The sequence below is a fragment of the Protopterus annectens genome, chromosome 7.part0, assembly GCF_019279795.1.
Source record: "Protopterus annectens isolate FY-2018-M chromosome 7.part0, PAN1.0, whole genome shotgun sequence".
NCBI lineage: Eukaryota > Metazoa > Chordata > Ceratodontiformes > Protopteridae > Protopterus > Protopterus annectens.
Genome location: NC_056739.1, coordinates 620,744,501 through 620,770,250, shown reverse-complemented (window position 1 = coordinate 620,770,250; position 25,750 = coordinate 620,744,501). Strand labels below are relative to the sequence as shown.

Genomic DNA, 25,750 nt, shown 5'->3' with positions numbered 1-25,750 from the left:
TTTCATCCTGTCTCTACCACTTTTATCTGATTACTACTCAAAAAACTAATACCTACCAACCTTTCTGCAGACCTTCTCCCTGCAGAGTATCTTCAAAAAGCTGTGCACGTTTTAGCATATCCCATCTCTATATTGATCAATGGGACCCTGTCAGAATGTTCCATCCCCACCATATGGAAAATAGCTGGTGTTATCCCTCTCCACAAAGGGGGTAGCTCAACTGAATTATCCAACTATAGGCCCATAGCCATTCTCTCACCTCTAGCCAAAATAATGGAGAAAAGTATACATAAGCAACTCATTCACTATCTCACTATGAACTACTACTCTACTGGCCAGTTCTCAGCATGGTTTCAGGCCATATCATAGTACCACAGCCACCCTTCTTTCCTTTACCAATGCTGTAAACCTAAACCGGAATGATAATTTGCTCTCCTCAGCCCTTTTTCTTGACCTGTCAAAGGCCTTCAATATGATCAACCATCAATTACTCATCCACTCTGTAAAGGGCATCTCCCTGGACAAACAAACTATTCAATGGTTTCCATCCTATCTGAGTGGAAGAAAACAAGAAGTTCTATGGCAGGACAAACTGTCTGCACTGCTACCGCTCACCCTTGGAGTCCCTCAGGGCTCCATCTTAGGTCCCCTGCTTTTTTCTCTTTTCATTAATAACCTTCACACAGTCATCCCAGAAGCCACGTGCATCCAATATGCAGATGACTCCATTCTTATCTGTACAGCCTCCTCCCCATCAGACCTGCAAAACCTTATCCAGAGTACATTTAATACTATTGAAACCTAGTTAGCTAATAAATGCTTGATCCTAAACCCTAACAAAACTAAACTTCTACTCTTCACCTCTACCAGTCGATCCACCCCTCTTTCTTTCTCCATATCATCCAATAATGGTACCTGTATTTTCCCAGATGCCAGCACTAAGCTCTTGGGTGTTAGTTGACAATAATCTCAAATTTGACTTGCATGTAAACAAAACCATTAAAACTGTTGACCAAAAGCTTGGCTCACTATACAGAAATAAACCTTTTCTAACCCCATTAGCCCATACCACTATAGCCCGCTCTCACCTACTTTCTAGCCTACTATATGCTTCTCCCATAATCTCTAACTTGAAGAAGACTGAAATCAATAAATTCATCTGCAGCTACAAACCATATAGCCAGATTTGCTAGTATCTCTACGTATAGGACCCATTATTTTCAAAACCTTGAGCTTCTAAGGTGGTTAGGGTTCACTAACCTACTTCAGTTTAACCAGCTCATATTTGCTCACAAAATTCTCACACATCTGGAAAATACTCCTGCTCTTAGAAACATTATGCAACCCTAGCGTAACCCGAGTCCATTGCATTCATCTAACACATTATACAACCCCACTGTAACCAAAGGCTGTTACGCTCATCTAACAAACTAATAGTTCAAACACTAAGAGCTAGACATTGGGCTGGAGACTCACTATTTACCAATTTTGTTGGCAAAGCCTGGAATTTACTCCCAGCCCAACCGTACACTTAAACCCTCTCTCAATCTCTTTAAAAGTGGCCTTAAACAATACTTTAAAAGTCACTGGATTTGCCCCTGCACCAGTCCAGATTAATCTATATAGATACCCAGCCAGCTTTCACTTAACTAATGCCTATTTATGCCAATACCCGTAGGATGCTACTTAATTTTAGCTTTGTAGAAAACTGCAATAATGCATGCTGGATACACTGTAGTGCTGTTTAAGTATGTACTGTTTTCTCTGGTGCTGTAATGCATGAAAAACTGTTAATCTCTTATGATTTACCTGATGTGAAGAAAACTTCTACCCTGTCTTAGTCAACAGACTTTGGAATAATGTACCTCCTCTGTAGTTTCTATGTTTCTTATTTTCTGCTATGCTTATGTCTGTTATGCTTGCATCTGTGACTTGGAGCTTTTCTCCCTGGGCCTGCACTGAAAATGGACATGTATCCAGTCGGACTATCCCAGTAAACAAATGTAAAATAAATAAATACATTTAATTGAGAACTTTAACGGGTGGCCATGGTGGTGCAGTGGTTAGCATTGTTGCCTCACAGCAAGAGGTTCTCCTGTTTGATCCTCGGCTGGGGTGCCTTCTGTGTGGAGTCTGCAGGTCCTCCCTGTGGTCGAGTGGGTTTCCTCCCACATCTCAAAGACATGCAGTAGGTGGATTGGACACTCTAAATTGGCCCTAGGTGTGAGTGTGTGCATGTGTCTGCCTTCTGTGGAAGGTTCTGGCAACCCGACACTAAAACTCCACTGCCAATCATGAGCGGACAGGTGATCCACTGTGGCGACCTCTAACCGGGAAAAGCCGAAAGAAGAAGAATTGAGAACTTTAACACACATCCAATAACTTTTTTCAGATCACGTGCCAGTAATTATTAAGATAAAAATGCAGTGTAATGAAGTAAAGATGAGACACTAGTGCTTCCCACCTACCTGATAAAAAACTGGAATTTAAGGGATGGGAAGTGAAAATTATTTAGGGTGTTATTAGGATAGATGGAAAGTACTCCAGAAGTTATAGGTAGTGAGTAGGATAAAGTGAAAGTGGAGTTTAATAATAGGGAAGAAGTAAACGAAAAAGAGAAATGGTTTGGAAGTAACAATAATTATTTAGAATACTACAAAGGTGTTAGTGTTACGGAATAAGGGGACTCTCACAGAACCAGAAGAGGTGCAATTGCAGAGTGACAGAGAGAAAATAAGGGAATATCAGGATAATATGCATGAACTTATAAAGATTGTTGGTAAGCAACTGTTCTTTGATGATAACTCCAGAGCACAAAAACTTTTGGCACGACAACTTACGCAGCAAAAAGTAGAAAGGGTTGTTGCCAAACTTAGGGAGCCTATAACGACAAAAATAATAAGAGATTCTGTAGAGGTATTACAAGATATTTTGGAAACTTTATGAAAATGTGTATAAAAGCAGATAAGTGGGGAAATCAAGAAAACGCAAAAATGGAAATATTTATTGAAAATTTAAATATGCTAAGGGTAGAGGTAAATGAGGATCAACAATTAACAGTTAAGATAGGAGTAGATGAGATAAAACTGGAGTTGTATAACTAGTCTGCTGGAGACATCTCCAGGAATAGATGGTATTCCAGTGCAAGTTTGAATGCCGGAAATGAAGAATGTGTAAGATATGGAAGGTTTTGTTTAACAGCATTTTAAAAGGAGGTGAAGCACCAACATCCTAGAAGAAAACTGTAGTGGCTATAATACCTAAAGATGGTAAAGACCCATCAGACCCAGCTTTATTTAGGCCCATCTCAATTTTAAACCATGGTTATAAAGTGTTTATACCAGTAATGGCTACAAGAATGGCAAAGGTGTTACCAAAATTGATATGAATCAATGTGCTTTTGTGTAGGGGATGCAAACATTTGCTACCATTAATAGAACAATGATGATCGAACGAGGAGGAGGATGTAGGAAAATATTGCTGCTGTTTGTCTTGATACACAGAAAGCATTAAACAGAGTAAACTGGGATTTACTGAATAGGGTAATGGAAACATTTGCATTTCCTGATACAATAATAAGGTTAATTAGGAGGATATGTGAGGGATTGGAGGCAAAAATCAAAGTTAGTTGGGTCTCCTCTGATCATTTGTGTCTGAACACTGGAACTAGGTAGGGGTGTCCTCTTTCCCCTTTGTTATTTGTTTATTATATTTAGAACCATTGGCTAAGAAAATAAAGGACTCAAAGTCAATGTTATAGTTGTTATGGTACTCAAGAAAACTTGATTTATTTGCAGATATTATTTTATACCTGATAGAACCATCTGCATGTTGTAAAACATTCTACAGTAAAACAAAGGATGTGTTGTTGTCTGATCTCACCTTCATTCTTACCAGAATGTGTCTGAATCTGATCCTCAGATCTGACTCTGCCTTATATGCAAGCCCAAGGTCTTCCACTAGCTCGTGGCTAAACCCTATGCAAGCATGCTCTAAGAATGTCTCCCAGATCTTGTTTGCCATTAAACAAGATCGGGTGCTCATTCTGCTAGCTCTGGCTAAGTATAATCTTTAAATACATTTCACTGTTTAAATCCTTGCTTTTTTGTTATACTAGTGTTGAATACTTGTAGTTTGTTGTCCTAAATAGTATACTCTGCCTCTTTGGTCTGTTTTTTCTGCTGGTTGGCCGTCGTCTTCCGTTGGGCCTTATTATCCCTCTCCTGGCTTTTCCATATTTCTATAGCCTGTTTAAGTTAGAGGGCTCTTTCTTGTACTACCTTTTTACTTAAAAGTCCTGTTTTCTGACAGTTTGTTTAAATTAGAGAACTGTCTCCCCCTTAGCCCTTTTGAGTTAGATGTCTTTCTTCATTCCCTTATGTCTCTTGAGCATAGTCTGTTTAACTTAGAGGGCTGTGCCTTACTTTGAAAACTTTCTCTTTTTCCTAGTATTTGTTTCTTAAAAAAAATGTGTGTGTGTGTGTATATATGTATATGTATATATATATATGTGTGTGTATATGTGCACATACATTGTTTTTTTTTTTTCTTCAAAAAAAATGTCTTCCAAGGATTCAAAACCATCTGATTTCAAGAAATGCGAGGATTGTGGACAAAAAATGTCATTGACTGACAGACACAATCTGTGTCTATTTTTTGAGAGCTGTCTATCTCCATGAGTTTTGCGCCATTTGTCATTCCTTTAACCATAGAGCTCTCTTGGAGAGGAAAAGCAAACTTATATTGAGAGGACTGTTAAAGACCCCCCTTGTCAGGGACTATTCAAGAAGGTCCGGGTTCATCTAAATCACAAAAGTCTTCCTCTACAAAATCTGACAAAGCAGATAAGAGATCTTCCTCTTCTAGCGCTCCATCGGAGCCATCTAAAAAAATGGTAAAAATTTTGACAGCGGAGCCGAAGCTCACTTAATCCAAAAAATCATTGGCACCGACAACATTGGCTCATGTGCCAAAGGAATTTGATGTTCGGAGTTGGTCCCCAGTCTTGGAGCCATTCTTTCTGACCTTCAGGTCATTCATTCTGCAGCCTTCTAAATCTCCAGCCCCCCTCAACTTGGTCTTCTAGGAGCCTATGTGACAGTGATGTGGATCGAGTGGTACAAAGGCTATTAAGGACTCCAGTGCTGGCCAGGTTATTATCAGAACCAACCCAGAGGGATTTGGATCCAACTGTATCCTCCCCTTCTGCTCCGATTCCTACACCGATCCTGTCTTGGACTACGGAGTCTGAATGGTCGGAACTGATACTGGTGGAAACGTCAGAGCTGAGACCGATATCGGCATCTTCAGGCCCTGACCATTGCTCCAACATCCTCGACTAAATTGGAACTTTTGAGTCTAGGCGCCGATGCTCTCCAGCTGGGACCGGGGAGGCGAGTCGGATCCGATTTTGCTGCTCTGGGCATCGGTTCAGGTGAGGTAATCTCCCACCTCAGCCTCATCTTCCTTGATTCTGGGGGTTCCCTCGGGTTCTTCAGATCCAGGGATTTCCTCGGATCAGGAGCAGGGGGCCTTTGAGGTCATGAGGAGAGTACTGTCTCCACAGACAATTCCACTGTCATCTCCGGATGCTCTTCCCCCTAAAGCACCAGTGTCTGCCTCTCTTTCTTTGCTTCCACAGGGATGCAGAGATCCTAGACCTCAGGATGCCCCACAGGGCACCCCCCCACTCTTCTGAAACCTCTCCAGAGTACCCCTCTGAGGAGGTCCCTCGGAAGAGTTTACGTAAGAGGAAACATTTAGATTCCCCACAGGAGTCCATCACTTGTGATACGGACGTCGATGAAGCTTAGGCATCTCCATGGTCACCTCCTGATGCTGTCTCCTTTGGAGATGACCTAGAAATACTTAGAGAGGTGGCTGGAAGCCCAACAACCCTTTAACAGAGGAGTCCATACTCCTGAAGGCCTTTGGATCTCAACCTTCCTCCACTTGGTTGTCTCCACCTTTCGATGAACTGATGGACCAAGTTTCCACATTTCGCCATTTCAAAACTGCGAAGTTCGAAATGTCGGTTTGTTTTGGTTGGCCCGTCTGCGGTATAGCTCCGTAAGGTAAGTGTGCGCTAGATAGGAATTTAATGTTAGGATTTGGGTTAAGGTAAGTGCATAGATAGGTAATGTGTGTAAGAGTTAGTGTAGTGTTAGAAGTAGGTGTTTTTTAAATGTGTGTATGTGTTTTATTTATTTTGTTTGGGTGTATGTGTGTAGGGTAAGTGTGCAGTAGTTACGGACCTTAGGGTTAGGGAGGGGTTAAGGATAGTGCATAGTTAGTTGTGTATGTGGGGTTTAGTGTAGTGTTGGAGGTAGGGTTTTGGTGCTTTAGTTTAGGTTAGAAGTAGGGTTTGGTTAGTGTATGTATGTGGTTTATTTATTTTGTTTGGGTAGGTAGTATGTAGCGGGTGGTGGGGTTGGCCGACTGTGACAGTTCGATTTTTTTTTTTCGCGTTTTAGTGCATTCGGGATGTTCGCAGTATAGGGGTTGATGTTTTGGTATTCACGCATAAGGTTTTTCGCTTTGGTAATATAGACCTGTTCATGGCTTCTGATGTGCAGTTTGATGTTGCCCCACTGCTATCTAGTATTCATTGTGTTGGAGTCCTGCAGCACACCACAGAAATCTGTATGTACCAAGAGTGCTGATGAAGATGGCCTATTGAAAAATGCAACTATTTACAATTCACTCACTCGTAAGCTCAAGTGTGTGAATTGTGCAACTATGCACAATTAACACACTTGAGTTTACGAGTTGTCTACATGCACTGGGGTAAACGTAGCCCTAACCTTCTGCATTAGTTTGCATCTTGATGTAAGCATTCATAGGTTCCTAGATAAGCACTAGGCTGGCTGCCCTTGTGGACCATTATTAGCCTAGACAGTTTCCCTTTTAGTGGTGAAATTAATCTATCCCATTTTGTTAGACTGGCCTTACCCATGCAATGGCCAGTAATTGTGTAGTACCCCTAATGAGAACAATTGAAAATCATACCATAGATAATTTGAGGGGACCCATGCATGGGATAAAGCATTTAAGATTTGCCTCTCTCCATCAGTAGTACAGGGGTTCCTTCATTCTGAACTACTTTAGTAGACACACAAGAGGGCTGAGACATATGAAATATAACAAGAGAATACATGGTCTCTTTTTTTCTACTAAGTACAGATTGTTAAGGGGAAACTTAACTGTAATTCATAAATGTTTCTGTAGTGACATCTATTGTGTTAGTATCAGAATAAATAAGAACAGTCATCTGTAGCTACCAAGAACAATAATCTTTTTGTAAAAATACTAGTTGGTAGAAAAAGATCATTACAATTTTTTCATTATCTGTAAATTGTGGAATATGATCTCTCTCAGAATAAGGAAGATCAACAAAACTGAATTTTTTAAAAAGGAAATGGATGCTAGATTCTGACTGTTTTCCCTAGACACTGAATATTGAAATAATGTGATGAATAGAGTTGGAGTCCCATAGCTGCCACAACATAATGTGAGGTGTAGAGGTTATAAAGCCTAAATCCACACCACAGGATTTCAGCCACCTCAGTTCAAGAACAATGTCCTCGACTGCAATCTCACCAGCAGTAACAGGGATTTAACCATACTATTTTCTCAAATACATATACTGTCAGAATGTCTGTTAGAAAGGGCCACTGATTTCACTACAGTCATACTACCCCTTTCCTGCATGCATAGTATATGCTGACATTCAGTAATTCAACTAATGTCATCTTAGCAAGGAAGCAGTGAGCACTGCAATAAAAAGTGCCACAAAAATGTGTAGATTCTGCACCTCCAATGAAATACACAACTATCTTCAGTTTTAAATCCAAGAAAATGTGTCTTCTGATACCCTTGTACATATAAAATAACAGATACATGACAATGATACAATACTCTCATTCTTAAGCCTCAGATATCTGCAACACCACAACTATAAAATTTCAAGATCCACATCTTCTGGTTCTCTATCAAACTGCCCTACTGAAGATTTCATGGAGGGTGTGTAGCTGCAGTACTTTTTAAATGAAAGATAAAAATTTGGGTACAAGGTGATGTGCAGTCAGTTCTACCAGCCTCACTTTCAGACTGTATAATGTACAGGAAACCAGATACCAAGACTCGCATAACAATTTTGTTAACCGGGGTGAGGGGTTGCCACAGCAGAACTCCGGTCCGCTAATGATTGGCAGTAGATTTTTATGGTGCCAAGGTGCCAGCTCGATGCCCTACCTTCAACGAAGGCACGCCCATTCTACGCATGTCTTTCGAACGCCACTTGACCATGGGGAGGACATGCAGACTCCACACAGAAGGAGCTCCAGCCGAGAATTGAACGGGAGAACCTCTTGCTGTGAGGCGACAACGCTACCGCTGCACTACTGCGGTTTACATCAAGACTCAAAAAACAGAAATGTTACATATACATGACACCAGTGACAGTTTTCCTTGAAATACCTAGTGTATTTCGAAAAAAATACAATTCAATATTCTTAGACTGTTTTATTCTACATGCGATCGCTGCTGTATTAACTTTTTATGTGAATCAAAGTATAACTTTGTCTTTCATAAAACTGTCTATGATTGTGGGCTTTTTTCTGTCCCCCACTGATTATTGAGCAAATCCCTCTCGTTAACAAGTATGACAACGAAAACAGAAGTACGACCCATAACAAATTTGGGATCTCACAAAACGGTACCTTCAACCCAGTGCAATCGTGCTTGTCAGTTGTAAAGTGGTGATGTAATGGATAGCAGTTCTGCTTACAGGGGTTACGGTGCCTCATGATTTGAAAGGAGAATGAGTGAATTGACACCAACTGCAAACATGTATCATAGCTTCTTGTTTTCATTTAGACACTGTTTTACTGCCAAACATTAACCCTTTTTGTGTAAATGTGGCTGAGCAAGCAAATGTGGTGTCTGTTGTTAGAGGTATATCACAGACAACTTGTGTTCAAACTAGAAAAACAGCTGATTACATTTAAAGTGACAGAACTTGAAATTCTCTAAGTGTATGTCTTTGTAAAAATACTTGAGATGGTGCCAGAGCCTGCATACTACTAACAGTAGCTTTTAGTTTTTTTTTTTTTTTTTTAATGGTAAAAATAGCTGATAGTCTGATAGTTGCTGTTGCTGGATGGACAACGTGATTGCAGACAGGACTGATAACAAAAAAAATCTAGATTACAGGATCCTTGGTGGTTGGGACTTTCCCAGCAGCCACGGAAGTGTGGAGATAGTTTTTATAACTGCTGGTAAGGTTTGCTTCTTATTGTGGGGAGTTTGTGAAATAAGCTTTTTAAAGGACAGATGATGGCAGGCGTATGTTTTTAAGGATAGGTGCTCTGTAACTGGAGAGGTGACGGGAATGTTCATTGCTTAAAGTTAATCTGGGTCTGTGCCTAATGATATATTTTGTAAGTAATATGTGTCAGAAAGTCGTACTTCATAGGTGCTCAAGAAAACTTTCACTGCTATATTTATACTTATTCAACAGCAAACAGTTTTTCAGTTGACCTGTTTTATTTTAGTGGGTGCTTCTAATGCAGCAGTTCCAAGCTATAACCAATGTCAGTTCTGTGAAGACTGATAACTGGACTTTTTGTCTTCGCTTTTTGCTGTTTTATTACTAGTTGTCTTCTATGTATTCTTGAAATAGAGGTGTTAAAATTTAAGATGATGCACATTACAAACGTTCCAAGCATCATACTTTCAGAGTTGTAGGCTGTAGCTGTAGGTTTTTCTAAACTTAGCTTCGCTCCTAGACGACCACGGATGTAATGTACCTAGATTATCGCCTCAGGAAGCACTCAGATGTAACCTTAGATGCGCTGTGTGACGGTACTTTGGGTTAATGAGTTAAACGTATACTAATATCTTAAAGCTTCAACAAGAAAGATATATAGAAGCAAATGGAAAAAAATATTTTTGTGGGCTTCTTATAACCATATTGATCCCTTTACTGCCCCAGTCACTTCAGTTCTAGAGTTTCTAGCAGAGGTATATGACGAGGGTGCAGCTGCAGCTACCATAAAGAGTCCAACTAGCAGCAATTTCTAGTTTCTATATCTGTGAAACCGGTAACAGCATAATGTCTAATAGGCTGTGGAAAACATTTCTAAAAGGTACTCTATTACTATGACCTCCTATCAGAGACCCCCCCCCCCCCCGGCACCATGGGACTTAAATTTTGTCCTACCACGTTTAATTTTTACCCCTTTTGAGCCAGCATCATCTTGTAAACTCAAGTTTTTGACATGGAAAACTCTTTTCTTGATAGCTATTACCTCTGCCAGAAGGGTGTCAGAGCTACAAGCCTTGTCAATAAAGTCCTCTTGCTAGCTTTTCCACAAAGACAGGGTATCCTTAAGAACAAACCCCTTCCTTTTTGCCAAAAGTTTGTTCAGAATCTAATTTGAACCAATCTATAGAGCTTCCAGTATTTTACCCAAATTACGAGAATAAGGAGGAATACATGTTGCATCAGCTAGATGTGCATAGACAATTAAGCTTCTATTTACACAGGACTAAGTACTTCAGAAAATCTGACCAGCTATTTATATCTTTCTCAGATTCAAAGAAAGGTACCTCAGTTTCCAAAGTGATACTTTCAAAGTGGCTTTCAGATTGCATAACCTACATCTATAAATCTCAAAACAGAGATCTCCCGCAGAAGGTTAGAGACAACTCTACAAGAGCCATTGCAACCTCCTCTGCCTTTGTAGCTAGACTACCAATTGATACTATTTGTGTTGCAGCAACATGGGCAAAACCACATACCTTTATCACTTATTACAAAGTCAACTTGGCCTCCAGGAACAGGGCCTCTTTTGGCTCCATGATTCTGAAGAATGTTCTCCCTTGAGCCACCCAAGAAAAATGGTGCTAGGGATGCTATCCCATCATCCTGGTAAGAATGAAGATGAGATCGGACAACTATAGCATTCCAAAGGTGTTGTCCATCTTCACCTTCATTCTTACATACCACCCCCCTTTCCCCCAGCTAGTTTTTACTCCTGGATGACCAAATTGCCACAATGGGATGTCATTGTTCTCCGACCTTCTTGACTGCACTCTGAGATATTATAAAAGTAAATTTTTCTTATTATTATTTTGACTGCAAACAAGATCTGGGAGATGTTTCTAGGGCATGTTAGGATAGGGATTAGCCACGAGTTAGTGGAAGACCTCGAGCTTGCATATAAGACCGAGTCCGATCCGAACCCATCCTGGTAAGAATGAAGGCAAAGATGGACAACACACATGGAACATTATGGTGAGTACATAACTTCCTTTTATAGCTGTAAACTGTTTACCCACACATGACTTGGTTCAGCAATACCCATATTTATGGGGACATGATAAAATGACGTATTTAGGGGTATGTGTTAAAAATGATTCTGTTATGGCAGCTAAAGAATATGTTGGAAGAGACTAAAGATATTAGAAAAACTGAGAAACTGGAAGCACTTGCTTAATGATATGGATATCAGAAAAGAAGCACTAAAATGTTTTTTGTCCCTTTAGTCTTATACTCGGGTCAGTCATATTTTTATCAACCAGAGAAATTATGTATAGTAATTAATAAAGAACTGAATGATTTTATCTTGTAGAGAAAGAGGGCGAGAGTCAAGTGGTATAAGTTGGGCCTACACAGTTGAGACTGTTGTACATAACATATGGAAAGGGATGATGATGAAGCAGGGGGATAATTCAGGATTTTTGGATGCAGTTCATTAAGAAGAACAGCTGGCATACAAAATATTATATTCAAAAAGTATATAACTAAGCTAACATGGGAATGGAGAAAGAGTTTCCACTGATAGGGGTGACTGCAATTAGGAGTACAGAGAATAGACAAAACAGGTTTGGAATTTACTGGAGGAAACTGGTAAAGAAACCAATGTGTTAGGAAAAAATAATCAGAGACGGAAATGTGATAAAATGGGAAGAGGCCAAGAAGATGTTTGGCCTGCTGGCCGGAGATTGCCTTCCCTATCAGTAATTATTATCAGAGCATAGACAGAGAAAGGGATATGGGGTAAGCCAAAATGAAAGAACTGCACTGATTGAGCTTTTAGTTGAATCTAGAATAGAAACTACTGTTAAAAAAGGGCTAATTAGTAGGGCATATAAAATATTGCACAGTAACTATAGTAATCCATCAGAGGAGGTCATAAAAGATTGGGAAGAAAGATTAGACAGGTAATTCACAAAGAAACAATGGAAGGACAAATGTATGGCTCCCAAATATGCAACAAAATCTAGAAAATGTAGGATTTTACCTAGAAGTGTATGCATATGTACTTTTGTACCTCAAGTAGACTCCATAGAATTTTTCCGCAGGTAGATGGCAAATGTGGGAGGCTTAATGGGGAAGAAAGAGGTACCTGGAAGCATGTGTTTTCGGAGTGGAATGAGATGACAGAGTTTAAAATTCCCTACAAAGTACTTTGCCAGGAAAATGGACAAGCAATTAAGGGTAAAAAAGGAAATTATTAATTTATATATATGTTTTTTGAGCTGGGATTACAGGGTCTGAATTGGCTAGATATAGTAATGCCTCTGCTAAGTTTAATTCTGGTGGCTGCTAAAAAAACAATTTCTAGAAAATGAAAATCAGTCTAAACCAACCATACCTGAAGTAGTGAATATGGTAACAAAGGTAAAAGAACAGGTAGTGATTTATTTAGGAATGCGTAGGAGTGAATTGCATATAAAAAAAAGGGAAATTGTGGGAACAGTACATGTAGAAAATGTTTTGGTGGAGGAATGAAGTTTGAGTTGGCAGGAACTAAATTTTTGTAATGTTGGATTGATTATATTGTATAGAATAAGATATGTGATGTATAATGTTTGGAAATTTGAACTTTAGCATAGTTTGATTACTTTTACATAAATTTAAGTTTACCTAGGTCACAAGTGCCAATTCAATAAAAGTGTTTTTTTTTTTTTTTTGTTTGTTTTAAATATTCTAGACAGTCTAAGCCTTACTTGATAGTCATTTCCACTAGTTAAAAGTGTGGATGGCCCTGCTAAGTTTTCGTGGCCAAGGAATTTACCACTTCAGGTTTCTGAAGAGATAGTGATCCTGATTTTCAGTGTTTGTTTTTCTGCATAAAAGAGTTATGTGATTTTCTGCAAATTGACAGTATCCAAAACATTATGTTCTTGTGACTTCTTACATAGTTTCTTGTCTCCAGCTGTGACAGAGTCTGGTGGTTACTACAGTGCAGTAAGCTTATGAGCTGTTACTTACTTGCTTCCTGTAGTCCAGGGTTTGATTCTTTGACCCCTGCTTGCCTACTACGTAACCTTGAGCAACTCGCTTAACCTTGCAATGCTTTGGGGCAGTTGGGAAAATTGGACTTGTCTCCTTGGTGATCTCTTGGACAGCATGCCTAGCAACTGCTTATAAAAATATGAACCTGTAAAAGTTAAATATTTAGTGTATACATGCTTTTTTGTAGAAAAAAAGTTGTGACCAGGATTTGCATTTATCTGCTAAGTATTTTTATTAATATAAAGTGTATTAACGTGGCCAGTAAGTAATTGAAAGTGTGTGCAGTGGATGCTTATGGCATTAGAGAAGTTTTTTGGTGTGTGTTAGTAATAATATTGCAGGATCTGATGCTATCTATGTCATTATTGATCACAGATGGGTCTTGGATCCGAGCCGGAAACTGAAAGGATAGATTCAGAGCTCAAGCTCCTCTCCTTCCCATGATCCCTTGCTACCCATAACCCCCAGATCTCGTTTGCCACAATTTCTCTACGGACGTGCATCCTGCAGCTCAAGCTTCCTACATTAAGATAAGTAATTTTTCCCTTTTTCTCTGTTTTTTTTCTCTTTATTGATGTAGTCTTCTTTCTGCCTTAGTGTAGTTAGGTTTCCTCCCCTCATGGTAGCGTTTAGGCTCTCTTTTAAGCTTCTCCCTGGGTTCCTGTCCTTTTCTGTCCTGGGTTCTTTGGGTAGCTGTTAGATTTCTCCACTTCTCCCTGTTTCAGTTGATTTCTTTGCCCTTCTCTACCCCTTCCCCCTTTTGTGTAGAGTGTGGGTGGTGGGTGTTTGTGTGAGTGCAATGTCTGAAAAGCCCTCTTGCTTTAAAAGATGCTCCTCAAGAAGTTGGAAAATGCCTCATTCCAACTCGCACAAGGAGAGTGTTTACTGCCTGGGAGAGCCTCACCTGGAGGGTTGAATGTGACATTTGTGCTGGATTCAACCCCAGGGCTCTCCTGGAATGCAGGAACAATCTCCTGCTTAAGGGATGTGCTGAAGGCGGTCCTATGGTCTCCAGTTCTCCTTCCAATCTCCCTCCGATCCCAAGAGGAAGTGGTCTTCCTCCAGGGATTCTCCCACCAAAAAGCAGAGGCTGTCTGATGACAGTTCCCCGGATCTAAGCCCAGCCTCTTTGGTTTTGGATCTGGGCTCTTCTGCTCCAAGAGCCTCGGCTCCTTCTGTCAAATCCAAGACCTTTGACCCCCAGATGCCCTCGAATCCGACTCAACACAGACGTCTTTGGATCCAACCTGCCTATCTGATCCATCCACGGCACCAGATGCTCCTTCAGATCTACCCAGGCCTTCAGATCCAATGTTGTTTTCAGATCCAGTCATTATCAAGATTTCTCCCTCCAGGTCCATGAGTTCAGATCTGAGGTGCACAAGTCAGTCTCCCTCCTGAGACTGCAGGCCTTCAGCCAGGTTGGGACATTCTGCTGTCTTTCCTAAATCTAACAGGAGCTTGCTCCACTCAGACATGGTTAGGTTGATCAGCTTTCTCAAGGCCTAAATCAAGTTGGGCTTGTTGCCATCTCCTGCTCAGCTGCCAAGGGGATCCTCTCCATCCTCGGGACTCCTCTCTCCTCATCTGACCCATCTGGGTTCGGATCCTCCAGATCAGAGCATTCCCTGGCTGCACCTTGGCCCCGAGATGTCTATGCTGGTTCCTGGGGTGGGTTGGGGTGGGGTTGGGCCTGTAGTTTTTAGACCATTTTCTCCCCTTGGTGGCCTCTGTGCTGGACAGCTTGGGGCCAATATTGTCTGGAGATGGTGCTGTGTCAGGGTCCCGCCTTCCATCCTGGGTGGCTGTGGCCATTGGAGAGGAGGAGTGGCTTTGTCCAGTCCATCAGCCTTCTGGGCAGTAGAGAGGACCTTCTCCAGATGGGCAGCTACCTATTCTTCAGCTCTAGATCTTCCTCAGCCCCTCATTGATGTTTGGTTGTGAGACCTCATCATCTTTCCAGGGTCAGCCCTTCTGTGAGCACCTTCAGATGGGTATTACCCTCCACGGAGTCCCTACCTCTTCAGAGTCCTTCCCAGAGCCTACCATGTAGGAGCCTCCTTGGAAGAGGAAGTGCAAGAGGAAGTACTTGCATTCCATAGAGAGTCCTTCACTGAGGACATGGATTTTGAGGAAAGAGACTGTTCCCCCAGACTTCCATCTGAGCAAGTGTCTTTTGGGGATATCCTCAAGATCCTAAACCAAAGAGGCAGTTGGTCTACCCCAGCCCCTTCTTCAGAGGAATCCATGTTTTTGTAGGCCTTTGGGATGGGCCCCATCTTCTACCTGGGTTTCTGCCCCTGCCGACGAGCTCATACAGCTCATCGCCTACAGGCAGTGGAAGGAGCTAGACACAGTGGAATGAGTTCCCGAAAAGGCTGACAAGTTCCTATAAAGATAAGGCCTTTTGTTGCAAGGGCATTCCTGTTGAATCTATCATGGCGGCCGCAGCTACTAAGAAGGAGTTCGCTGAGCAGAGCTCCATGGTCTAGCCCCAGACAGGGAGTCTCGGATGATTGACCATTTTGGGAAGTGTGTGTTTGCCTCAGCTACATTCGGATTGAGAGCAACCAATTACCTTGCACACTTTACCTGGCTACAAAGGGATTTGGTATTGGAGCTCTCCACTTCCCTTTATGAGTTGCTGCCTCCGGAGAGTCTCAAATTGGTCACCCCGAAGCTCTCTACTCTAACTTCCCTGGCTAATGCTTCGATGAGGTTGATCTCCAGTGAGGTGGAGGCCACCTCTCGAGTGGTGGGCATGGGCTTTACCATCATGTGGCATGCCTGGCTTCACCTTTGTGGCTTTACGAAACCCTTTAAGGCATCTTTCATTAACACCCCTTTTGACAGGTCAACCTTGTTTGGTCCCTTCTTAAATGAGACTTTGACCCGCAGTGAGCAGGAAGAAAAGACTCTTTCCATGGTGGGGATCAAGTTCTCTACACCCCAATGATCCTTTTCTAAAAATCAGAGGGATAGTAAGAAACTTTGGATGTTCTTCGTGTTTCACTGTTGCAGTCATTACATTTGGGTTATCTGCCTCAGCCGGTCTTAATGTCAAGGTCTTGGATTCCTGTATCAGATGCCGTCTCTTCTTCCATGACGTCAGGTCATCAGGGGTATAAAACATGCAGCCGACGCCATTACATCAGTCTTTCTTGCCACATGGTGCCCTAAGCAGAAGCAGTTAGCAAGTGCCGGTTGGCCAGCTCCTGAAATTTTCATTTTCAAGTTTCAGAACCGAAGTCTTCAAAAAAGCTCTGAAGAAGTCATACTAGTGGATGAAAGCGCTTAACATTGTTTTATTATTTTTATTCATTAAATAGTACTGTGGAATCGCAACGTTTGTGCTCTTTTATTTTATTTTATTTTATACAGTGGAAGAACGGGTCAAGGTTTTTACTCAAGACTTTTCCTGGTACCCGGAAAAGACCACTCCTGGCATCCTATCCTAGACCTCTCGATTCTAAACACCTTTTTGGTAATCCCAAAATTCAAAATGCTAACACTTCAACATCTGCTCCCTGTGCTGGGCAAAGATGCCTGGTTGGCAACCTTAGACTTAAAGGAAGCTTACCTGCACATTCCAATAAGGGAATCTTGCAGGAAATACCTACGCTTCAGAGCAGGCTCCATGCACTGTCAGTTCTCTGCACTTCCCTTTGAATTATCTACAGCACCCAGGGTATTCACAAAGTGTCTAGCTCCAGCCATTGCATTTTGCAGGCAGAGAAATATTCAAATATACCCATACCTGGACAATTGTCTGATTCAAGAAGAAAGCCAGGACTTGCTATTAAAACATCTGGCATCTGGCATTTGTAAAGAAACTTCTAACCTCACTGGGGTACACCATAAAGGAAAATCAATCTCACCTAGTACCCTGCCAACAGATTGTATTCCTGGGAGCAAGCTTGAATACAACTTCCCAGATGGATTTCCTCACGCCAGAGAAACAAGTTTATTTGACAGGCTACTTCAAACTACTGGCCACAAAGACCCAGCTATCTGCAAGGAAACTTCTGCCAGCCCTGGGGATCATGGCCTCTTGCATTCTACTAATTCCATATGCAAGACTGCATATAAGCAAACTACAATGGTATCTAAAAAGCCTATGGTGCCAACATACTCAGGACCTGGAAACAGTGATTCCTATCATTCTTTGTATAAAGACAGAGTTCCTTTGGTGGGCAGAGGCCTGCCACCTCAACAAGGGACTACCTTTCAGTCTACCCCCTGCCACCCAAACCCTAACAGACGCTTCAGACTATGCATGGGGGGCTCACTTAGCAGGGCAGTGCATTCAGGCCAAATGGAACCCGAGTCAGATGCACCTGCATATCAACCAAAAAGAAATGTTAGCTGTACAGAATTCCCTGACAGCCTTCAAGGACCACATCCTTCCAGGATAATTATTGGTAAAGACAGACAACACCACGGTTATGTGGTACATAAACAAGCAGGGGGAAACCCACTCGTACCCTCGCTGCAGACTATCCATGGCTCTGTGGAACACAGTCTTCAGCTACCAAGTGCACCTACAAGCTCAATTCCTGCCAGGCAAGCTAAATTCACTGGCATATGACCGAAGTAGAAATCTCATGGACCCACACGAATGGAAACTGGAACCAAAAATATTCAACCTCTTGAGGAACAAATGGGGGACTCCAGAAATAGACCTGTTTGCCTTCTCCCAGAACTACCAATTGGACAAATTCTGCATAAGGACTCCCCACAGTCAAGCTTGGAAATTGGATGTCCTGTCCTTTACCTGGGAAAGCCCGCTGGTTTATGCCTTTCCCTCTCTGCCTCTCCTCTTGAAGGTTCTGCTGACGATCAAACAGGACAAACCAAGGACAATACTGTTTGCACCAGACTGGCCACACCAGCATTGGTACCCCCTCTGAATACTGAATAATACTGAACAACCCCTCTTCTCTCACCCCCTGCTAAAGCAGTTCCTCAGAGGGGCCAAAAATTTAAGACCCACCAGGTGATCCCCTATTCCACCCTGGGACCTTAACTTTGTATTGGAAAAGTTCACTCTCCCTCCATTTGAACCAGCCGCAACTGCAGAGTTGAAATTCCTTTCTTGGAAAACAGCCTTCCTTCTAGCCATCACTTCAGCAAGAAGAGTGTCTGAATTACAGGCCCTCATGGCAGACAGAGTTTCCCTCAGGACCAATCCTTCCTTTATGCCCAAGGTGGTGTCTAGTGTGGCCCTAAATCAGTCCATTTATCTGCCTACTTTTTTCCCAAATCCACAAAACAAAGGTGAACGAATACTGCAGTCTTTGGATGTGCACAGACAACTTAGATTTTATTTGGACAGGACCAAGCCTCTCAGAAAATCTGAACAGCTGCTAGTTGGCTTTGCTGCAGGGGTAGAGGGGAAGGCCAATTCAAAGCAAACCATTTGTAAATGGATAGCCCATTGCGTTCATTTCTGCTATAAGCACCATGGAAAAACTACACCACAGGGGATAAGATCACATTCCACCAGGGCTGCAACTACCTCTACAGCCTTCCTCAGAGGAGTCCCTACCAGGGACATCCTAGAAACTGCTACCTGGAGCTCTGTACATTACTTCACCAAGCATTACCACATGCCTATTTTTTTTCTAATTCCAGAACTGGTTTTGCCTCTGCATTCTTGCAGGGCTTAATAGCTGGTCCTAATGCTCTCTAAATTCCTCCTCCCTTCCTTAGTTTTGGGAATCGACCCAAATGTAATGACTGCAACAGTGAAACATGAAGAACATAGTACAGTTGTGTACACTTACCATAAATGTAGATGTTCAAGGGTATTCAGTGTTGCAGTCCTGGTTACCCTCCCTCCAGCCCCCTGACTTCCCTTGACTGTACCTTTCTTCTTGTTTGGTGTATTTAAGCTTTCTGGTATATTTGCTTTTTGTTGGAGGTGTAACCGAGCATATAATTGCATCCCATTATGGCGGCACCTGATATCTGGGGCAAGAAAAACTGATGTAATGGCATCGGCTGCATGTTTTATATACCCCTGATGACCTGACATCATGGAAGAAGAGACTGCATCCGACTCAGGAATCCAAGACTTTGATATTCAGGCCGGCTGAGGGCTACCTGCAGGCAGATAACCCAAATGTAATGACTGCAACAATGAATACACTCGAACAGCTACATTTATGGTAAGTGTACACAACTGTGCTTTCTGCATGTCTTGGTCTTCCTTCCAGAATGCTCCTCAGGAATCATCTTCCTCCAGCTGGGCAGGGGATTTGATGGCATTTGGTGCCCCAGAGGCAGAGGGGGGTCAGCATAACCAGGGATCCCGGGAACCCTTCTCAGAGAAGCCCCTCAGCACTCCTGAAGTGCTGCCTGGCTGTCCTGCCCGGGAGGTGGTCGGGGGTCGACTCTCCCTCCACCCACTAGCCTAGACAAATATCACCTCAGATCAGTGGGTGTTAAAGATCATTTCCAGGGGTTAATTCATACCCTTTTTTCAGCCCCCCTCCAGTTCAAAGTTTTCTCCTGGACATTCTACCATGCCACGAGGAGTTGGCCCTTCTTGAAGTCCAAGACCGTCTTCAAAAAAGAGCCATCCAAGAGTTCCCAACAGGACAATGAAGGTATGGAACTTACTCTCATTTCTTTTTGGTGCCCAAGAAAACCAGGGACCTGCCCCCCATTTTGGACCTCAGCAAACTAAACCTGTCGGTCAAGATGTCCAAGCTCCGGATGGTCATTGTTCAGTCCGTTCTGCCTCTTATGTGCAAGGATGACTGGATGTACTCAGTAGATCTCAAGGATGCATACTATCATATCAAAATCAACAGATGCTCCAGGAGATACCTGTGGTTTCGGCTAGGGGCCAACCAGCATCAGTTCAGATTCCTGTCCTTTGGACTCACCACAGCCCCATGGGTGTTTACCAAATGCATGGCACTGGTGGCAGCTCATTGCCAGCTGCAAGGTTTCCAGGTCTTCCCGTACCTGGACAGTTGGCTCCTCACAGCCCCCATGAGGCATCAGTTCACTATGGCCACAGATTCCACTCTGTCCCTTTCAGGATCTAGGCATCATGGTCAACCTGCCTAAGTCCCATGTCTTCCTGTGTCAGAACCTAGAATTTATCGGGGTCCTTCTGGACATGGTGTCAGAGACTGCAATACTTCCCCTGTTCAGAGTTCAGATCATTCGGGACCAGGTCCATCAGTTGCTGGATATGGACCGTCCCATGGTCCACTTGATCTTGCAAGTGCTAGGTTTGATAGCAGTGACTATCCTGTTAGTGCTTCTTGCTACATATCATATCAGGGTTCTGCAGTGGACCCTAGTGGTACAGTGGTCAGCTCCATTTCTCCCTATGTCCATGACCATCAGGATTTCTCAGGTGTGTAGACATCACCTTGCTTGGTGGCTCCAAGCTCAGGATCTTGTACTAGGCAGACCCTTCTGCCTTTCCCACCCCAAAGCCACAGTGACCACTGATGTATCCCTGTTGGAGTGGGTGGTATTTTTGGGGAAGGACAGTTCAAGGCACATGTTCCCCCTTAGAGACCAAATTGCACATAAATGTCCTGGAGATGATAGCAGTCTTTCTAATGCTGCAAGCCTTTCAGGAGTGTCTCCCTCTTGGAACTATAGCAATTCAAACAGACAACATGGTGGTGGTCTCCTACATCAGTAAGCGGGGGGGGGGGGGCATGGTCTTATCCCCTGTGCAGTGAGGTCATGAAAGTGTGGGAATGGGTGATGTCTTCCAGGTGCTTTCTTTTTGCTGTGCACATTCCCGGCAGTTCAAACTTGTTAGCCGATAAACTCAGCAGATTGGTCCTGAGTCCTCATGACTGGTCCCTGAATCTGTCAGTGGCACATCGGATATTCGACCTTTGGGGTCTTCCTTGCTGCGATCTTTTTGCCTCCCTAGACAACCACAAATGCAACAACTACTTTGCCATGATCTCCCAACTGGGGAGTCATCCAGGGATGCTGTGGTTCACAGTTGGCCATGGGGACTTCTATATGCTTACCCCCCCAAATCCCCTCATCCCCAAAGTCTTACAGAAAGCCCATTGCCTGAAGACTCCTCTCATCCTCATTGACCCCCTTTTGGCCTTATCAGGCATGGTTCTCCCTCCTTTGGTGTCATCTGAAATATCCTTCCTGGATACTTGATCTCATTTCCCACGCTTGGGGGCTTCCTCTTCCCAATCTCCATTCTCTTCATCTGACCACATGGTTTCTCCAGTTCCAGTGATCCTTTCCCAGTCCAAGCTTTCCCCTCTGATTAAGAATATTATCTTGGCCTCTCAGAAATCGTCTACCAAGAAGGTATATTCCAGTAAATGGAAGAAATTTTGTATTTGGGCTAAACAATACAATCTAGATCCTTTTTCTTCAACCCCTATTCCTGATATTTTGTTGTTCTTGGCCTCTCTCTTTCACACAAGGGGCCAGTTTCTTTATGATTAAACTCCAATTGGTGGCCACGTCTAACTTCTGTTTGCACGAAAGTCCCACCTTTTCTTCCAGGCTATGCAAGGCTTTCCTCAAAGGAATCTTTCTACTCAGGCCTCCTATCAAGGATCCCTCCCCTCCATGGGATCTCACACTAGTGTTGCAGTCTTTGATGCAAAAGCCCTTTGAGCCTTCAGCAACCTGTTATCTTAAATTCCTGTCTTGGAAGACCCCCTTTTTGGTGGCTGTTACTTCAGCCAGGAGGGTCTCCAAGTTGCAGACTCTCAGCATTAAGCCTCCTTTCATGGTGTTCCACAAGGATAGGGCGTCTCTCAGGACCAATCTTTTGTCCCTAAGGTAGCTTCGGAGGCTAATATTAACCAATCTATTCAGCTTATTGTGTTCTTCCCTAATTTTTCTAATAGAGGGGAATGTACTTTGCATTGTCTGAATGTCCATAGACAGCTACATTTTTATCTTGAGAGAATTGAAACATTTCGGAAGTACAAGCAGCTCTTTGTTGCCTTCTCTCAGGCTAGGAAAGGTCAAGCAATTTCCAAGATATCTATTTCACGTTGAATCACCAGCTGTATTTCTTACATTTACAAAAGCAGGCACCTGGATCTTTCCAGACCAGTTAAGCTCACTCTTCTAGGTCAGTAGCCACATCTTCTGTCTTCTTGGCAAAGCTTTCTTTGGATGAGATTTGTGCTGCTGCTATTTGGTTTAACCCTCCCCCCCCCACCTTTTTTATGCATTACAAGGTGAATTTGGTGTCTACAAATAGGGCTTCCTTTGGTCCTTTGTGCTCTGGCATATCCTTCCCTAAGGCCTCCCAGGGTTCATAGTAGTTGGGGACTCTGAGCCATCCGTGATCAGTAATGAGACGGATAGCATCAGATAAAGAGTTATGTACTTACCATAACTTGGAATCTGTGGTATCCAGTGTCATTATTCATCATGTTCCTACCCTGCTTCCCCCTCCTCCTGGAGATTTGGTAGATACAGAGGGATGTCTCTCTCTAGGAGTTTTTCAGTTATATAGGCATTTTTCACTGCCTTTTTCTCACTATCCGGCAAGCTCGATCTGAGGGTTGTGGGTAGCAAGGGATCATGGGAAGGGGAGGAGCTTGAGCTTTGGCTCTGTCCTTTCAGTTGCTGGCTTGGATCCTTGGTCGGATCAAAGACCCATCCATGACGAATGACGACACTGGATACCACAGATTCCAAGTTATGGCAAGTACATAACTCTTTTTTTTTTTTTTTCCCCTGTTCACTTTGATGATAGAACATATTGTTTGTGTTGTCTCGCTTTCTTTGTTAGTCTGTTTTGGCTTAAGCCCCTGCTTTACCTTGGATTCAGACAACCCCCCCTCCCAACACACATACACGTGTTTCCTGACATAACTCAGAATAATGTTTTTTCCTCTCCTAGGGAGCTATCAACAGCTGAGCTTCTGGCTCATCATCTGACTACTATATGTAGAGGGTGATGATTTTTGCATTGTACCCCTAGAGGTCATGTATGGGTAATGTAGTATGTCACTGCATAGCTTCTGTGTGCATGCTTTCTTTCACAGATGCACATGTGCACGCACAGATACACGTCCCCTTCCCTTTATTCCCTTTGTCATGTTATTGTACATTACTTTGATCAGTCCTTTTTCCTGACCAGTACAGAGATAACATGTAGATTGATACACTGAAACACACAGAGTGAAAGGACAGCAGTTGATGTCTAAATCTGACATTCATATAAAATAGTAGAGTGTGGTTATCATTATATGACTGTACACAAGGAGGAGATTCCCTAACAGTTTGCTTTGTAATAGTAGTAGTTAGGTAGAAGTTTGGGAAGTTTGGGAGGAGATAGGAAGGTACTGCAGGCTAAAGGAGACTAGAATGAGTTGGGGTGGGAATGTTGGATGCTACATTATCAGGAAAGGGGTATTAACCTGCAGAAAAGCAGGAGCATGCCGTGTATGATCTCTATACATAGAATTTGTGTTCATTCTTTGAGGCTCAGACAGTTGGAGTTCATTGATCAGGGCCATGTATTATCTATACTCATGTAGTTGAAGTTCATTGTTCATGGCCGTGTATTATCTCTTACACACACACACAGTATGACTTCATTGTTTGTAACTATGTATTATCTCTACACATATAGTCTGAGTACATTGTTCATGGACGTGTATTGTCTGTACACATATAGTTTGAGTACTTTGTTTGTGGCCTGAGTTTGTTTGCAGAAGTGTATAATCTATACATATAGTCTGAGTTGATTGATTGGTTGTATTCTCTCTACATGTAATCAGAATTCATTATTCACGGTGATGTATTATCTCTGTACATGCAGTTCTGAATTCATTGTTTCCAGCTGTGTATTACTTCTGTACATATAGTCTGAGTATGTTGTTTGTGGCCTGAGTTAATTGTTTGCAGAAGTGTATTATCTCTATACATATAGTCTGAGTTGATTGAGATAACTATGACAAGACAGTCAACACACACTTTACAGCTTTGATGTTTAATTGCTGTTTGTGATTTAGTTTGGGGAGGGATAAATGTAAGTCTCTCTCTGGGCTAGCCTCTTGGCCTTCACCATTGAATGCGTACCCTGTGGGGATACATACGCCTTTTCTTGAGGGTGAGCTTACCAAGTTTATGCTTCCCCTCAGCACTCTGGTTTCTGGGCCGTGAACTAAATTCAGTTTAGGAACAGCATGGGCAGATATCTTTCTCTTACTATTACACTGGGCTGGCTTCAGAAGTTTCTTTACAGAGTGGGAAGATGAGATGACACCTCAATGCTGCAAGTACCCAAATCTGCACTGCTGTCTGTTTTTCTGAGATGCTCATATGGTGGTTACATTTTTTCTTGCACTGTAACACATTCTGGCAGTACATTAACTAGTGGATTGTTAACACTGACAGGTCAAGGATGTGCTTATGTCACTCATGTCTATAGTGCCTTTTGTATACTTCGTTAACACCCTTAGCTCCTTAAAAAGTCCAGATCTTTTTTGGGTCTGGCTTCTTTAACTATGCGAGTTGCCATTTAATAAGAGGCAGTATTAGAAACAAGGATTTATTAAAAAATGACACTGATTGTTAACCTAGGCTGTCCTGCCAGTTATTCATATTTTGATATTTATTGTCATACTTGAATAAATGTGAGACCTACATACTGCTGAGGGGTATGGTGTGAAAAAAAAACGTGGTGAGAGACTGGAACATTCATTATCCATGTCCAGTCATATCACACTGTACTGGAAGTACTGCTAGTTTGTTAGCAATCATGAAAATAAACAGTATAATATCTGAAAAACTAAGTGATTTACAAACTGTTGCATGATATGAGGTGGTACCTTAGATGGAGAATAAAACTGTCTTTGATATTTACACTTTAAGTTGCTTATCTTGAGAGATGTACAGTGTTATTTATATTGCTACTTATGCAGTTAAACATGTTTTCATATTTCTGTAAATATATAAACAAACATGTACATAAGAGAAGAATTTATTGTTGTCATTTGAAAACTTGTCTGCTTAGCTAAAGTTTTGTAACAATATATGTGTAGGTAGTACAGTTACCAAGATCTAACATTTTGTGAAAGTTTAGGGAACAATATTAATTCCGGGTTTGTGTGAATTAATGTATTATTGTATTTATAGAAAACTATGAATGCACGGACTAGTTTCACCGCAAAGAGCACTTCTTATTCATAACTTTATTTGTACAGTTTTAATACCTTTTATTGTTCACAAAATAATTACATTTATCTTATGCTTTTTGAGTATATTTTTAGAAAATGCTTTGGAATGCAAGATGTGTGTAGTCTGTCAGAGATGTGACATTCCACACCACACAGGTGTTAGTGAGGTGTATGAATGGTGAAAAGTGTACAGACTGTGCCGCAGCTTCAAAATGATATTGAGAGCAAAGGGTACTTGCAGTTCATGTGACAGGAGATCTAAAGCTTGTCAAATTCATCCACA

At 42.2% G+C, this 25,750-nt stretch overlaps 1 protein-coding gene across 1 annotated transcript in view; it reads left to right on the top strand.

Moving 5' to 3' along the window:
- VPS13C (vacuolar protein sorting 13 homolog C) overlaps window positions 1-25,750 on the top strand; it is a 6,956,796-nt gene that overhangs the window by 5,460,466 nt on the left and 1,470,580 nt on the right. The window lies entirely within an intron of this gene.